We start from the raw sequence: 16895 nt of genomic DNA on the forward strand, positions 1-16895 counted from the left end.
GATAAAGGATCTAGGGGTGCAAATGTTGAGGGGATACAGGGCACTCCACATAAACTGCCCTCAACCCCCCCCCAAGTGTTTTCCTCTGACCAGAGAGGGCAGATTCTGATGAAAGTGGCATACCCCACAAAAACTGCTGTCCCCATCCATATCTCCTTACTTGGAAGTGCCCCCATCCTCCACCTGTTTGCACCCCCTATCTATAAGGGAAATGTATTGCAAGGGTTACAATGCACTCCACAGACATTGAACCCCCACTCCAATGCAGAAGAGACAAATCACAGAGAATATAACAGACCTTTCAGGGGCAAATTCCAACAGATATCATGCATGCATCAGAAACTGCTCTGCACTCAGCTCTTTGCCTCACTGGCAAGAGACCAGCACTTTGAGAAGGGTATAGCAAACTTCTCTGCTCCTGTCCCCACACAGGCACCTGCTGTCTGCATCCCTAGTCTGGAGGGGGTTACTTCAAATTTTTTGGTTATTGTTGCTGTCTTGCATTAACTTTCAGCTGTCTAGGTCAGCTTACACATAGCACTTGCTCTAGCTGCTTTGCTCCATTACAGCTTGGCCAGCTCCCTGAGGATTCCTCTGGCATAAAGGGAATTCCTAGGGCTGCATGGAACTAGCCCTCAACAGGGAGCATTCCTGGGAGAAAGGGGGCATATGGTTGGTTGCTATATCTAGCAAACCAAAACTCTTGAATGGCCCCTTTGGGGCCACAGGCAGTTGGGAATAATTTAGAGCAGCTCTGAGGATGCTCTAAATTATGCTGGGCACAGAGCCAGTCTCTAATCAGCTCCAATACTGGACAGATATGAAGATGCCATAAAGCCACCTTTGCCACCATTCCTCTGCCAGCTGAACCACAGCCCTGGATTGTATCCTACATTGTAGTTTAGAATGTGATTACACGTTGTTCTAGCATTTTAGAAAGGTTACACATCCCTCCTCAAGGTCCAGTACTTGGACCCCTGCTGAATCTGCAGATTGCTGACCAAGAAAGTAGAATATCAGAGTATTTCTAGGGCAGGCAGGTGACCAATGTCCAATTTTTATTTCAGGAATTCATCACTTGGGGTCAAATTCATCATGGGTGCAACTCCGCTGAAGTTGATGGAGATGAGCCCTCGTAGACCCATGGTGAATTTGATCCTAAATGCACAGATGGGACAAAATCAGGCTAATTTTTCCAAAGAGTCTCTCCACTAATTCACCAAAGGCCTTCTAAGCATTTCTGCACTACCACCAGCAAACTGAACTTCAGAGTAACTAGGACATGAAATAGGTGTGAAATACAGGAGAGCTTGTAAGAAACGGAATATTATTACCTGCCCCCATTCACCTGAGGCTGTGCAGTGGCTAATTCTTAAAGAAAACTGAAAGTAGTAGCCCTCTGACAAGAGGTTCACATTTAATTCTAACAGAGCTGAGCCAAACTTGGACCCAGGGTGATCGGGAATCTCATGTGGTTCCAGGGACTTTTTGCATTCTGTTCCCTGTATTCCCTGCAGATCTCACACTTAGATAATTATCTTCAGTGACAGTGTCCACACCTAGCCAGAATAGGATATCTTGGACTCTGTTCTCACACTTCTCAGTAGCCATATGTACACTATGGATCATGCTTAGCATTTCTGATCTCATGCTGTGTGATACTGTAACACAAAATCTTTTCATCACAATCTCATCACATGAACCAATATCAGTTCTATGGTCCCAATAGTTAAGCTGTTAGGATTTTGTTTTTCAGTTCCCCCGCCCTCTCCACCTACCCAACTAGAATTATGCTCCAGGTCTTGTAAAAGTTTGGTCATTTTGTGTTTCACACCTGACCTTGTCTATTTTTCCTTCAGATATGGTAGCACTTGAGTCAGATTTACTTCTGACTTTCCTTCTTTATACAAGTACTTAAAATACATTTTGCTTTTATTTTTCTTTGCAATTTGTGCCTAAAAAAACAAGCTTTTGCAAAAATGGTTGTGTTTATTGCATGCATGATGCCACACCCTTTATGCTGGAGTGTGTTGTGATGTGTGTTGTGACACTTATTGAGAACAAACATGGTTTGTACTGTTAGTTTACCCTTTTCTTCTGCCTCCATCCCTTGGCATGCATTTTTCAATTTACATATTCTTTCACTGTTAATATTTTAAATTTAAGCACAGTTTTCACCAGCTTTGCAGATATCCACCCTTGCTTGCAATGTTATGTTAATTTCTTCCAATAAGCTTGGCCTCAGATACACAAAGTGTTCATTGTCCTAATTAGTCCATTAGCCAACTATCCAAATTCACATTTAACTTTGCTATCTAGTCCATAATGTCATGTTCAGTGCTCTCACCTGGCAGCCAGTTTCTTGTGCTTTTTGCTGGTGACATTTTAATTCCAATTCAGCAGTCTCTCGTTGGAGTCTGTTTTTGAAGCTTTTTTGTTGAATCATAGCCACTCTTAGGTCTGTGATCGAGTGACCAGAGAGATTGAAGTGTTCTCCAACTGGTTTTTGAATGTTATAATTCTTGACGTCTGATTTGTGTCCATTCATTCTTTTACGTAGAGACTGTCCAGTTTGGCCAATGTACATGGCAGAGGGGCATTGCTGGCACATGATGGCATATATCACATTGGTAGATGCGCAGGTGAAGGAGCCTCTGATAGTGTGGCTGATGTGATTAGGCCCTATGATGGTATCCCCTGAATAGATATGTGGACAGAGTTGGCAACGGGCTTTGTTGCAAGGATAGGTTCCTGGGTTAGTGGTTCTGTTGTGTGGTGTGTGGTTGCTGGTGAGTATTTGCTTCAGATTGGGGGGCTGTCTGTAAGCAAGGACTGGTCTGTCTCCCAAGATCTGTGAGAGTGATGGGTTGTCCTTCAGGATAGGTTGTAGATCCTTGATGATGCGTTGGAGAGGTTTTAGTTGGGGGCTGAAGGTGATGGCTAGTGGCGTTCTGTTGTTTTCTTTGTTGGGCCTGTCCTGTAGTAGGTGACTTCTGGGTACTCTTCTGGCTCCGTCAATCTGTTTCTTCACTTCAGCAGGTGGGTATTGTAGTTGTAGGAATGCATGATAGAGCTGTAGCTCACGAAAGCTTATGCTCTAATAAATTTGTTAGTCTCTAAGGTGCCACAAGTACTCCTTTTCTTTCTCCTTACAGTGTGTATGATAAACCCATTGTTTCATGTTCTCTGTGTGTGTGTGTATATAAATCTCTCCTCTGTTTTTTTCCACCAAATGCATCCGATGAAGTGAGCTGTAGCTCACGAAAGCTTATGCTCTAATAAATTTGTTAGTCTCTAAGGTGCCACAAGTACTCCTTTTCTTTTTATGAATCCCTATGAATCTTTTAATGGTTGAAGCAGAGTAGCTATTCTGTATGGCCACCCATCATGTCAAGGTGGTGAGTGTGTTCTGGATGGAACAGCAACCCAGTTTACTATTTCCTGCCTAAATGAATTCCTAAGGGAATCTGTTTACAAAAGGCTATCTCCTGACCCCTCCCTCCATATCTGTGGAAGTCCCTACCCACCAGACAGGGTGGATGTAGGACTTCAGGTGTCTGTGCAGGGCATCCATACCCCTTGCACATTAGAGCATCACAAATAATTGATTTTTTGCTTTGTTGGCCATATAGAAAAATCATAAAACATTTGGTGGGGGGGGGGGGAATTACCGCCAATCAAATTTTTCAGCAAATCATGAAGTAAAAAAAGAAATGTTTGGGGTCAAACAAAATATTTCATTTGAGGTGTTAAGGGTTTCCCCCAAAAAACCTTTAGTTTTCTTTTATTTTAAAACTAAAAGTGAAAAATTTTGAAACAAAGAGTCATTTAAAATAAAAAATAGAAACATTTTGTTATGAAAATGTCAAAATGAAACTTTTTAAAGATTTTTTTTTACTGTAACAATTCGATACAGATCCACAAGATCTCTTAGTCAACCCGAATCTACCATTTCGAGATAAATAGTTGCCCTGCTCTACTGCACACTCCAAGGGCCAGCTCCAAGGCCACCCCTTACATGCTGGGAACCCACCAGCCCCTCGTGTAAGCAAGAGGGCATGGCCCAAATGAGGCTACTGTAGCCTGTAGTTGATTGGGAGGTGAACAATGGAGCCTGAGCAGCATGAGAGATATTTGGCTGGCTTTCTGTTTTTATTATTTTTTGAGCTTTTTCTTCATCCTGCGGCAATAGCAGCTGCATGGTGGCCCTTCTGCCCTCAGGCCAAACGGGACCCTGGCTGGGCCAAATCCGGCTGCTCATTTGTCCTCAATACATCGAGAAAGATGAAGTCCATGGCATTGCACATGTGGAACTAAATGCAGTGTAGTGCTGAGCACCTGCAGTCCCACTGAGTCCAAGCCATTAGTCCTGAAGATGCTGTCATTCATATCTTTGGCAGAAGTCCTGAGTGTCACACTTCATGAAGTCCGCTTTTGGGCAAACCAAGACCTCTGTATTTCCTCTGTGATATTAATCAGTAACAATCACTGTTGTTTTGCCTGGTCTCCTCTCACTTCAGGAATGGCATGTGACAAAAGGGAGCACTCGCTCTGGCAATGTGTGGCAATGTATATGCACATGCACAATCCCCTACTTCCCGTGCTAGCTCACATGCAGATTGTAAAAAAAGACCCTCCTGGAGAAGGTTTTAGAACGTGGTGTTGTGGACCTAAGAAGCGTTAGCAAGGTAAATAAGAGAGAACCAGCAAGAAACAACCCATGAGAGGTCAAGTCCACAGTGGGGCAGGGAGAGGAGCTTGTCAAATTATATTGCCAGTGGAATTTCTATTTTGTGCATGTGTTAATGTTATTAATGTGGAAGGAGACTGACTAAACTTGGATCAAAACAGACCCACAGGAGGCGGAGGGGAAAGTGTTCAATATGGAATGCCGCTGCTTTCCGGAGCGGAGACAGGAGAGCAGGACACAAGGTTGGCAGGTCTTGCAGAAGCAGCAGCAACAGTGAGCTGTGGGGAGCTCCCAGTGGCTCTGCTCCATAGCTGAGCTATCTGCTCAGCCAAAATGTGCTCTGGGCCCCGAAGCTCAGCAGCGGTTGCCTCCTGGAGAGGGAGTTTCACTCATCCTCCAGGCCTAACAGAGAAGGGCTGCAGCCACCTCACTCCTCCCTGATAACAGCTGTTCTGCAGAGGAGGGAGCTTAACTTACCCCGAAGAGCCAGGTGGACTTTGCTTCATTGCCAAAAGCAGGAAAACAAGTCAGTTGGATTTGTGCATGGCAGCCCGTTAGCAAGACCATTGTCATGTCAAAATGCGTTCCCTCCTCCAACAAAATACACCTCCGCTTCTTCTGGCAGTGTAATGTATGGTTTCCCTACACGAGCTCACAAAGCACATTTGGAGAAGTTTGCACACACTCAGTAGCAAAAAGGGCACATTGTGGCATGACGCTGCACTTTGTAGCTTTCCTTTGCTTGCTGGTGGGTGGATGTTAGAAGACTCATTGCTATGCCCAGATATATACAGCACTGGGTCCTTACCTATGAAACTCAAAGGACTACCAGCACACGTAGAGAATCAGATCCCAGAAATCCAGGATGTGATTATATAATTTAGAGCTTGGTACTTCTTCAAGTAAAGAACCTCTTTAAAAGGACTTCTGTCTGTGGGGACAGAGTAGTTTGGCTGTTTATACTTTTCGCTTTTAATTTGTTCTCTGGACTTTCTTCTGATGGGGAGAATTTGTTATTTTGTTCAGAAAATGCAATTTGTGCCCTAGCCCTCTCCATGAACATGCTGACCTCACTGAGTGGGATTTTACAGTAATGGCCTCTGTCACAATGGAGAACTTGAAACACTTAACGATGAGCTTAGAGGACACACATCTCTACTCCTATGAAGGGCAGCAGAAGTACTTATAGTCATTACCTCCATCCCACCTTCTACACTACTTGCTGCCTATATATCTTACTGACGGTGGAACAGCTAACACACATATAACTTTGCTCACAAATGAACATCCCTCTCTTAAGAAGAATTGATAGTTTTTAAAGGACTTAAAAGCAGCACAAAGGATATTTTGTTGGAAAGGGAAAAAAGCACCATTGTTCAATAATGTGAACAAACAAGTTTTATCTTGCAATAGCCTTGCCCTTGGTATCTATCTCCTGGCGTCTCTGTAAGGCCTTGGTCCTGCAGAAAGATGCCTCTGGGGATGCCTACACACCGTGGACTCCCACCAACTTCAGTGGGACTCTGTACGGGCACAGGGCCTGCCCACACAGATTGCTCTTCAAAGATCTAGTCTGTTAGAGACTTTAACAGTTCAAAGATGAAGTTACAGATGAAAATACAAAAAGGCTTCCATTATCCATGACCCGTCCAGGAACTGCCTTAGGAAGAAACCTATTTAATGCAATATTTTCAGTCAATAGATTCAGCTAGTTTACTTAAATGATGTCAGTTAATTGTGTATTTAGATAAATATCTGTTGCTACAGAGGCCACAGTTAGAAGCGTTTCTACTGTTTTTACTAGTTTGAGAAAGCCTTCCATTCCTATATGTCGAATGGACAATATTGAACTGCCCCCATCCACTGCGTGGTGGGTGTAGCCAGAGCAATCCTAGGCCTGTAGAATGGTCCGAAGGGGCTCTTATTGTTGACACAATTTAGAAGTTGCTCTAAGCTGTGTTCCTGGAATTGAGAGAGTGGGTGTGAAAAGGCAATGTAACATCACTATAATAGGTTTACTTGCTGAATAATAAAGCAAGGTTTACTTGCTGCCCACTAGATGTTTCTGGGTGCTGTACAGAATTCCAGACAAGCTGAGATTCCTGGTAAGCAAAGGAGACAATGCTGGGATTCAAGCTATGAAGAAGCCTGCTTGTTTGCCTGTAGCCTGTATCATTTTTGTGTAATAAATGTCTCCTGTCTAAAATGGACTGTGACTCCATGTATCATGATAGCCATCTCTGCCCCACACCCATTTGGATAATGTGTGCAGCTTGGCTGGTGTGAGAATCTGGCTCCTTGTAAATAAAGATTAATCATATGTGCTAATATGCAGGATTCACCAATTTAAAGGGATTATGTTTTACAAAAAAGTTTCTCATGATTATTTACTGGGGTTGTTCCTTAAATCACTGAATACTTTTCATTACCTCAGTATAACTCCAAAGGTACACGCATATGATCATCATAGTCACTTGCCATTTTATTACTGCTGCTTATAATATGGATTTTACTACCATTTCCCCTCCTTCTCTGTCCCTGCTGGAGTGACCTTGGCAGCTGTAATGCAACAGATGCCTATTTCTAGCTGTTTATCTGTAGGGGAGAGAGTTCTGAGGTCCCAATGTCAGTGCCAGCTGTGAAACAGGGTCCTCATGGCCTGGCTTGCCCTTCTGCTCCCTCCAGACTTATAAATCAGTCTTCACTGAGGAAAAAAATCCTCCTTGTTTATTTCTGGATAGGTCCTGAGCTAATTCCTTGTTGGTTGAGTGGGATTTTTGTTTCTAGTTTGGAAGTTTATTTACTAACAATTTTAAATTTATTATTAAAAATGTGAGATCCATAAAATGATCACTCAAGTATTCCAAGTACACACAGCAAGAAATGTAATCTCTCCATTAATGAAAGGAAGAGAGAGGTAAAAACCCCACTATACTCAAAAACAGAGAATCTACATCTCTTAAGCAGCTGCAAACATATTAACTTTTATTATGGTCCTCTTTAATGCTTGGAAAGGGGAGAGCTTCATCTTCATTTTATCTATAACAGTACAGATTTACAAAAAGAAAAGGAGTACTTGTGGCACCTTAGAGACTAACAAATTTATTAGAGCATAAGCTTTCGTGAGCTACAGCTCACTTCATCGAATGCATCCGATGAAGTGAGCTGTAGCTCACGAAAGCTTATGCTCTAATAAATTTGTTAGTCTCTAAGGTGCCACAAGTACTCCTTTTCTTTTTGCGAATACAGACTAACACGGCTGCTACTCTGAAGTACAGATTTACAGTAGCAGCCGTGTTAGTCTGTATTCGCAAAAAGAAAAGGAGTACTTGTGGCACCTTAGAGACTAACAAATTTATTAGAGCATAAGCTTTCGTGAGCTACAGCTCACTTCATCGGATGCATTTGCTGGAAAAAACAGAGGGGAGATTTATATACACACACAGAAAACATGAAACAATGGATTTATCATACACACTGTAAGGAGAGTGATCACTTAAGATAAGCCATCACCAGCAGCGGGGGGGAAGGAGGAAAACCTTTCATGGTGACAAGCAAGGTAGGCTAATTCCAGCAGTTAACAAGAATATCTGAGGAATAGTGGGGGTTGGGGTGGGGTGGGAGGGGGGAGAAATAACATGGGGAAATAGTTTTACTTTGTGTAATGATTCATCCATTCCCAGTCTCTATTCAAGCCTAAGTTAATTGTATCCAGTTTGCAAATTAATTCCAATTCAGCAGTCTCTCGTTGGAGTCTGTTTTTGAAGCTTTTTTGTTGAAGGATAGCCACTCTTAGGTCTATAATCGAGTGACCAGAGAGATTGAAGTGTTCTCCAACTGGTTTTTGAATGTTATAATTCTTGACGTCTGATTTGTGTCCATTCATTCTTTTACGTAGAGACTGTCCAGTTTGGCCAATGTACATGGCAGAGGGGCATTGCTGGCACATGATGGCATATATCACATTGGTAGATGCGCAATAGTGTTGCTGATGTGATTAGGCCCTATGATGGTATCCCCTGAATAGATATGTGGACAGAGTTGGCAACGGGCTTTGTTGCAAGGATAGGTTCCTGGGTTAGTGGTTCTGTTGTGTGGTGTGTGGTTGCTGGTGAGTATTTGCTTCAGCTTGGGGGGCTGTCTGTAAGCAAGGACTGGCCTGTCTCCCAAGATCTGATTGCCAGATTGCCAGAGCCAGAAGAGTACCCAGAAGTCACCTACTACAGGACAGGCCCAACAAAGAAAATAACAGAACGCCACAAGCCATCACCTTCAGCCCCCAACTAAAACCTCTCCAACGCATCATCAAGGATCTACAACCTATCCTGAAGGACAACCCATCACTCTCACAGATCTTGGGAGACAAGCCAGTCCTGGCTTACAGACAGCCCCCCAATCTGAAGCAAATACTACCTTACAGACCTAAGAGTGGCTATCCTTCAACAAAAAAGCTTCAAAAACAGACTCCAACGAGAGACTGCTGAATTGGAATTAATTTGCAAACTGGATACAATTAACTTAGGCTTGAATAGAGACTGGGAATGGATGAGTCATTACACATAAAACTATTTCCCCATGTTATTTCTCCCCCCCCACCCCACCCCACCCCACCCCCCTGAGCTGTAACTCACAAAAGCTTATGCTCTAATAAATTTGTTAGTCTCTAAGGTGCCACAAGTACTCCTTTTCTTTTTTAGTACAGATTTATAGGCTGAATAAATTATCTGCATGTAAGATGATGAGTGGTTTTAATGTAAATGTTATGAAAGATCTTATATAAGCACATACCATTGCCTCAGAGATCCTTGTACATAAAAGACACAGCTGGAGTGAGTAGCCATTTAAGCTTTTGTTTTATGAAGTATGCTCCTCATTGCAATGATTGTTGCTTTTCATTTATTTTTATATTGGCCTTAAAATAAGAAAGAGGGTAAGAATACTTGACTTCACAATAAGATTACTATGGTTTCAGTGGTGGAACCTATGCAATACAATGATCCATGATAAGTAATTAAAGGAAAGGAGTACTTTTTTTTCCACCAAATGCATCTGATGAAGTGAGCTGTAGCTCACGAAAGCTTATGCTCTAATAAATTTGTTAGTCTCTAAGGTGCCACAAGTACTCCTTTTCTTTTTGCGAATACAGACTAACACGGCTGCTACTCTGAAAAGTAATTAAAGGAACACTGTTGTTCTAATTACAACCCCACCCTAAAAGTGACATCTTTAGCCGCAGCTCATACCACCTCATCTTATGAGGTTGCACAAGTAGCAGATATGGGTTAGGTCAGATTTGATCCTGAAACATGTTGAATGCCTTCCATTTCTATTGAAGTCAATGGGAGCTGAGGGCACTCCGCACTTCCAAGGAGAGGCTCAGTACCCGGTAGGATCAAGGTGACAAATCTCACAAGCTCAGCAGAGAGCTCAAGCCAGATCTGAAGTGGCTGAGAGATCTCCCCCAGGTGCTAGAGGAAGTGGTGTGATGCAGGAGGTGACACTCTTTCCTGTAGGTCACTTCTGAATCAATGCCTCAGCGCTGGGATGAGATGTACAACTGCAGAAATGAGACCTGCTTGTCAAAGATTTCACTTAATACCACAGGGGTGTTGCTCCTGGCATCAGGGTCTATTTGGGTATTTGAACACCATCAGTCTAAACACCCACTGGACTTTAATGGCATGTGGCATTCTCCCACACTTCCTGCCCTGAACTATCACTGTGGGCTGTGATGGCTGCAGTCATTTCAAGATCCCATAGGATTGAAAGGTCTTACGTGTAAATACGTTATTGCATTTTTGATACCATTCCTCTGATCCCCTAACAGTTTATTCCCCCCAAAAGCAGCATTTTCAAGTGCACAAACAACAAACATACTGCAGGAGACTCACTTTCTGTTCACAGGCACACAAAAGCCCATCTTGCTTCCCCCTGCTGTGCCTCCCTGCCCCTACCCTGCTTTTTTTTTTGAGAGAGAGAGAGAGAGAGCGCAGAAATATCAACTATATAAAAACAATGCGCTCTGAAGTGCAAAGAGGGTGGGGCAGAACAAGATTTTAGGCAATTTCACTTTAGTAGTCTGCAGTCAGGAATGAAACAAAGGGGCACAGAGGGAGAACGCACTAAGTACTCTAACTGTGCACTCTCAATACACACTGCTGCTATTGTGCTCAAATGTCTGGCCTACATGGCCTTTTAGAATATATCTTAAAAACATATGATGGCTGTAGTATGTTCCCGGTGTTTTTAATGCCCTCTAGTGGAAATGCTAATTATAGAACACGAAAGGTCTGTTGGATTATTCTAACCAGAATCCTTAACAGGAAGCTGGATGTGTCTGTGTTTGAAGAGTGGAGGAAAAAAATGAAGGATCTTTGCTTGTTACTGGCAAAGCCTCAAGATTTCACTCATTTCTTATGATGAAATAAGTCAGTAAGTCGCTTTCCCTAAATTTTAAAAATGGCCTCGTGATTCTGGGTGCCCAGCATGACACACCTGGAAAGGTGCTGAGTGCTTTCGGAAAATGATATAGCACCAATTTCCACTGTCACGGCTGAGATCCCGCATGAAACTAAATCCACACCCCTGCAACCAGCTGATAACATGTAGAAAGCAGACATGTAGAATGCTTTACCACATGCCATGCAAAGTTTTACTATACATCATTGCCTAATACACTGATCAATACCAATAGCTACATAAAGTGGTGTAAGAAGGGGCCAAATCCCACAGTACTTATTAGTTTTATTTTATTCACTCCTAATTTAGATGAACTTGCTCTGGGCTAAATCATGGGTGAAATATTTGCCCTTATGCAGAGGGCCAGCATGAGTCCTATGTACAACATAAACCTAATTTCGGGGATATAAGCGGGACATGGGCCATTTATAAATCCTCTGCGTCAGGTGAATTCCACCTCCAGTAAAGCACTGAACATCTAAAACTTCTGTTGACTTCAGTGGGCACTGAATGTGCTCAGCAGTATCATATCAGGAAATCATTGGGGAGCACTGCTTAAAAAGAGTTGGCTCATTGGAGTCTGCCTGCATAAGGACCTCACAGTGTGGTCCCGTGTTTGTATTAATATAAATAAAATGTACTGCAGCATTTCTGAAACACTGAAAATGAGACTGTCTGCTATGACATATTTAAGAGGATCTTCCTTCATGTAACTCTGAATTGACAACTAGCACACATCCACGCTATACTACTCACAAATGAGTTTATGCGCAGTAAAAGCTCTCTGATCATACTATTGTTCTGTACATTCTGCCATATTGTAAGAGCAGCAAGGAAGAAATAACGGTTCAATCACTGTTTCAAGGTAGTTTATGACAGAATAAAATTAGCACATCTCTGAAATAAACCTAATGCAAGGCACTTTTTATTTTTATAAAATAGCACAAGGATGAAAGTTTTAGATGCTTTGGGGACAGACAGGAAGTTCTACAGTATCCCAATCTGTCTCATATGTAACATATAAATATGCAAGAATGTGCAAAGTCCTTACAAATGAGCATCCAACAGGAAGCCAAGGAAGTATGAAACTCCAGCTTTCCTAAAAGCAACTAGAACAGTATTATATGTCAAAGATGTTTTTAAAAATGCTAATGACACCCTGGAAGGACTAACATGAGGGAAAAGAATTGAAGGAAGTGGACGCATGGCTTTTCCCCAGTGAATATAATCCTAGCAAGGAAAGGAAGTTGTGGCAAAAAGGTTTAGTGATCAAGCACCAGGGAATTATGTAGAATTATACCCTGGGCTAGTGTCTCATGGCTATGATCCTTCCTAAAGTTGGAAACATGTCCTTGTTGCACAAAGGCAAGATCATTGAACTGGAAAACTCCCATTGACTTCAATGGAGCAGAATAAGGCATTTAATTACTGCTTAAGAGTTAAATCAACCGACAAGATTTCAAAACCAAATGGTTTTATTTTCAACAAGGTTTCCCCCCTGCTCTCTTAGATGTAGTTGTATGTGCTTGCCCTTTGTAAGGAGCTGTGTTACACAAACCTCAGACAGGCCTCTTGCAGTCCTAAAAGGATATGTTTTTCTTCAGTGTGATTTCATATAGGATGGTATCAGAGGTGGAATTACATAGCTCAATATTTGTGGTTAAGGTATGCGTGTTACATGTTATGTACTCACCTAGGAAGATTACTGGTTTAGCTTTGTGGTTAGTGATATAAGGTAAATAGACTGCATTCATAATAAGCATGTCTATGTAAAATTACATTTTGTGTAAAGGTTGTTTTCCTATACACTGGGCCATTCAGATTAAATGCCTTACAATAAAAAAGAATTGTTCTGTACCTCTTTACTAAATAAAGTAGTATATCACGTCATTCACTATATTCTTAATCGATCATCGTTATAATAGGATCTGAATAGCTTCTTGTAAAGCTTCTGTTCTCTGTTTGATGCAAGTATGAGTCATGGAAGCTAACAGGAGTTAATCATGGACCATAATGGGAGAGCAGACCCCTAAAATATATTTAGACTTCTGCTGAGCCCAAGCCTGCATACTTTTAGGGCACAATGCAAAACCCGTATCTTCTCTGAGGCTTTGCCTGACTGAAGGTACAGTTGTTGGTGGTTTTGGAAAATCAGTTTATTTTTAGAAATGTGGAAACTTTCAATTTTTGTACTGTAGACAAGACTTGAGATTTTATCATTAGGAATATCTGATTAATTAAAAGGTTAATAAGTAAACAAACATATTGTATCTATCCGGACAGAATACTATGGGCCTTCTCGTTTACACTAAGGCCACTTTACACTGCTTTGTGTGATATAAAGGGGCCTTTGTGATAAAATGAGAATCTGGCCCTGTGTATCCAAAATGATCAGAAAAAGGCATTGATTCAGAAAATTTCTATTGTGTATTGTAGTTAGTGTGTTAGAAATCTACGTATTAGCTGAAATTCTGGACTGAAGCTAAAGCATGAACAGATGAACTCATTGTGTTATTTATTATTTGTACTGTGTTCACACCTAAGAACCCCAACCATGGATCAGGACCCCACTTTGCTAGGTGCTACACAAACAGAACAAAAAGATGGCCCATGCCCCAAAGAGCTTACAATCCAAGTAAGAATGTTATTGCTGTCATGGAAATGTCTCAGGGTAGATTTTTTTTTTTTACTAATAGCAAGCTGTCTGATTAAATCTTCCAGGATAGAAGGTTCTCTCTCCCACACTCACCTCTGAGGCACCCTACAGCTGAAACACCCTTCCTGAGCAAGTCTGCTATGTGTTATCCCTCTCCTCCTTTCAGACCCCTCTTTAAAACATATACCTTGTATCAAAAAACAACTAAAAATCCCTAAAATCACATCACTACCCAACAGATTTGGCTTCTGTTGCATCCCATGTTCCATCCTCTGTCTGTAAATTGTCTATTTAGGGCTTGACACAAAGTCAATTTAAGTCAGTAGCACTGCTTCCATTTACTTCAATGAGCATTGGCTGTAAGCCCCAAGACTGTAAACTCTTTGGGGATAAAGCCCTAGTCTTCACCCTTGCCTGTGGAGGGCCTAGCATGCTGGTACCACAGAAATAATAGCTACATCACAAGTTAATGTTAGGGGACATTTCAAAGTGAAGCTTTATTTTTAGCACTAAAAGTGCAGAATTTGTCTAGAAAGTCATTCATGAAGAACATCTGATCCACACAAATAGGGACATGTCAGTTCATTTTCATTTCAGAAATCCATTATGGTTAATTGTGCACTATTTAAATTGCTCTTCGCCAAATACAATATTATTTTGATGTGCTATCCCATTTAATGTACTCTAGGAATACTACTCAATCCAGTATCAATTATATTTTTCAATAAGTTGATGCTCTGGTTTAAACAAAAGTGAAAACATTCTTTCTTTGAGAAATTCAGTATTTCACATCTGCATTTATTCCAGCTGAACCTTTTTGTGTTTTATTCAGTTAAGGATCACTGAATATTACCTTGATTCAGGAAATGTTAAATGACAAACGTTGATTCAACATAACTTTGGCTGAATCCAAAACCATTATCAACAGTGTTATCATGCTGTATAAAACTGGATTACAGCTCTAAAATAATCTTCTAATTTAATAACAATGATTAAAAGCTTCTTCCAATTGTACTCTTTGGACATTGCACTAAACTATGCCTCTTTAAGTCATTATGCAGGGTAGAAGTGCCCCAGAAATTGAGGACACTCCATATTAACCCACAACTTTCTACATCCACCATACAAGCTTCTAAGAAACTTGAATTTCACAAGATAACTCACGTATTCCTGTCATTTTCTACTTTTGACTTTTTTTGGTCTGTAAAAGCATACTGATGGTCACATCAGGCCAGGTACTCAGGAAATAATTCAAATGGCCCTCCCCTTAAAATCACTCCTTTCCAAAAGCCACATTTAGGGGGAAAATTGTCAATTATTGCATTGTACCATAATGTACATTTTCAGGTAGCAGTAGTTTAACATAATGTAATTCCACATAGCTGATATGATTTGATCAGACCACTGGTGTCAGCTTGAAAAGGTAAAGAGGTTTTAAAAGGGCACCACCAATTCTGATCAGACCTTTAACATAGCTCTTTTAAAATGTCAGGATTCTTTCCAGAAGCCTTCATTTGTAATTATTTTTATTATTAGCATCCATTTCCAAGTCACCATTCAACTCAGAAGAACACCTTTCAGAATTTACATGCCTTGCCGACAGTAACTGCTTCACCAGCTGCAGCCAATGTTGGAGTGACACTGAGCAGCTGCTCAACAGCACACATCAACAAATGACCATAATTTCGGCCAGCAAGTGAAGAACCATAGCCCAGAGTTTCTCAACCTTTCCAGGTTCGTGACCCCATACTCAAAGTCAAAACTATTCACAACCTTCCTACATTTACTATAAAGATTGGAGTAAAACCATGTGTCACTGAGAAGACTGTATAATTTGTGTGTGTGTTCATTCCACAAGCTTGACAGAGAATACATGGCCTTGAAGGATAAGGCTGTCTAGAAAATGGGCAGGGGGAGCAAGTTTTTCTTTGCTTTCAATTGTAATACAATGTTCAACACCTTGCAACCCCACTGATTGCCTTGTGTGACTTCCCTGCCCCCCGAGGGTTCACGACCCACAGCTTGAGAAACACTGCCATAGCCAATTTAAATTGCATAGGAAAATGTGACAAGCAGAAAGTAATTACTCACAGTGGAATTTAAACAGACTGTACACTAACAGCCCCCTCTCTCCCCCCCACACACACTCTGATAATAAGTGCTATGGGAGCTTTAATTATTACAATAATTATTTATAACAATACTTAACACTTGCATAGCAAATTTTATTGCTGCATCGCACTGCTTTATAAAGGAGGGTAGTGGCACAGTCCCCATTGCTCAGGTGGGTAAGCGATACTCTGACCATTTTTGGGGGGGGAGGGGCATGGGTAGGGAGATGGAGCACAACAATTAAATGTCTTGTCCAGCATCTCTCATCAAGTAATTTATTATTAGCATAACAACAGAAATGGGCATGACACATAACAGATGACAAAGATGTCCCCTGCCCCTCAAAGCTCCCAGTCTATAGGTCAGATCCTACCTGGCCCCATGCCATGGTGCAGAGTGCAGTGGGAATAAGGTCCCTCCCTCATCACTTGTGGGAACTGCAAAAGGACCAGGCTGAATACCAGTCCCAGTGGTCGAGGAAGCACATAGACTATTCACTCCCTTTAGGGTACAGAACACTCCAAAGGGATTAGGGAAGGGAAGGGTGAGAAGGTAAAACCATGGCTCCACCTTCCCCATAGGCAGGCCAGGGGAGCAGTAACTATGGAGGAAGTAGCAGTGTGCATGCCACCACCATGCACTAAGGAGCGCTAGCACAATGCCTTCCAGGGCACTTACTGAGAGACAGTGCATCTTCCAAACAGCAGTGTCTTTCTATCATACAGGGCATTGGTTCCACCAGTAGTGACTAAAAGAAGAACACCGCTTCCTACTGAATCGCAGCTCCATCCTCTAAAGCTCCATATTGGGCTTTCCTTGCAGGTGCCAGTGCAGCCAAGCCTGATGAGTATCACAATTTTTAGTCTTTTCCTTAAAGCCTCAGCTCCTGGAGTCATGTGATTATGTGACAAACTCAGATTTCATTTAAAAACACAAGTTCCTAGCCTTCATGGCTTTGGAGAGAAATTTGAAAGCATT

General features: G+C 41.7%; 1 protein-coding gene across 6 annotated transcripts in view; it reads right to left on the reverse strand.

The window, feature by feature from the left end:
• The window catches only part of DPP6 (dipeptidyl peptidase like 6), an 868888-nt gene that overhangs the window by 432047 nt on the left and 419946 nt on the right, over positions 1-16895 (reverse strand). The window lies entirely within an intron of this gene.

The sequence above is a fragment of the Dermochelys coriacea genome, chromosome 2 (genome assembly GCF_009764565.3).
Source record: "Dermochelys coriacea isolate rDerCor1 chromosome 2, rDerCor1.pri.v4, whole genome shotgun sequence".
Lineage (NCBI taxonomy): Eukaryota > Metazoa > Chordata > Testudines > Dermochelyidae > Dermochelys > Dermochelys coriacea.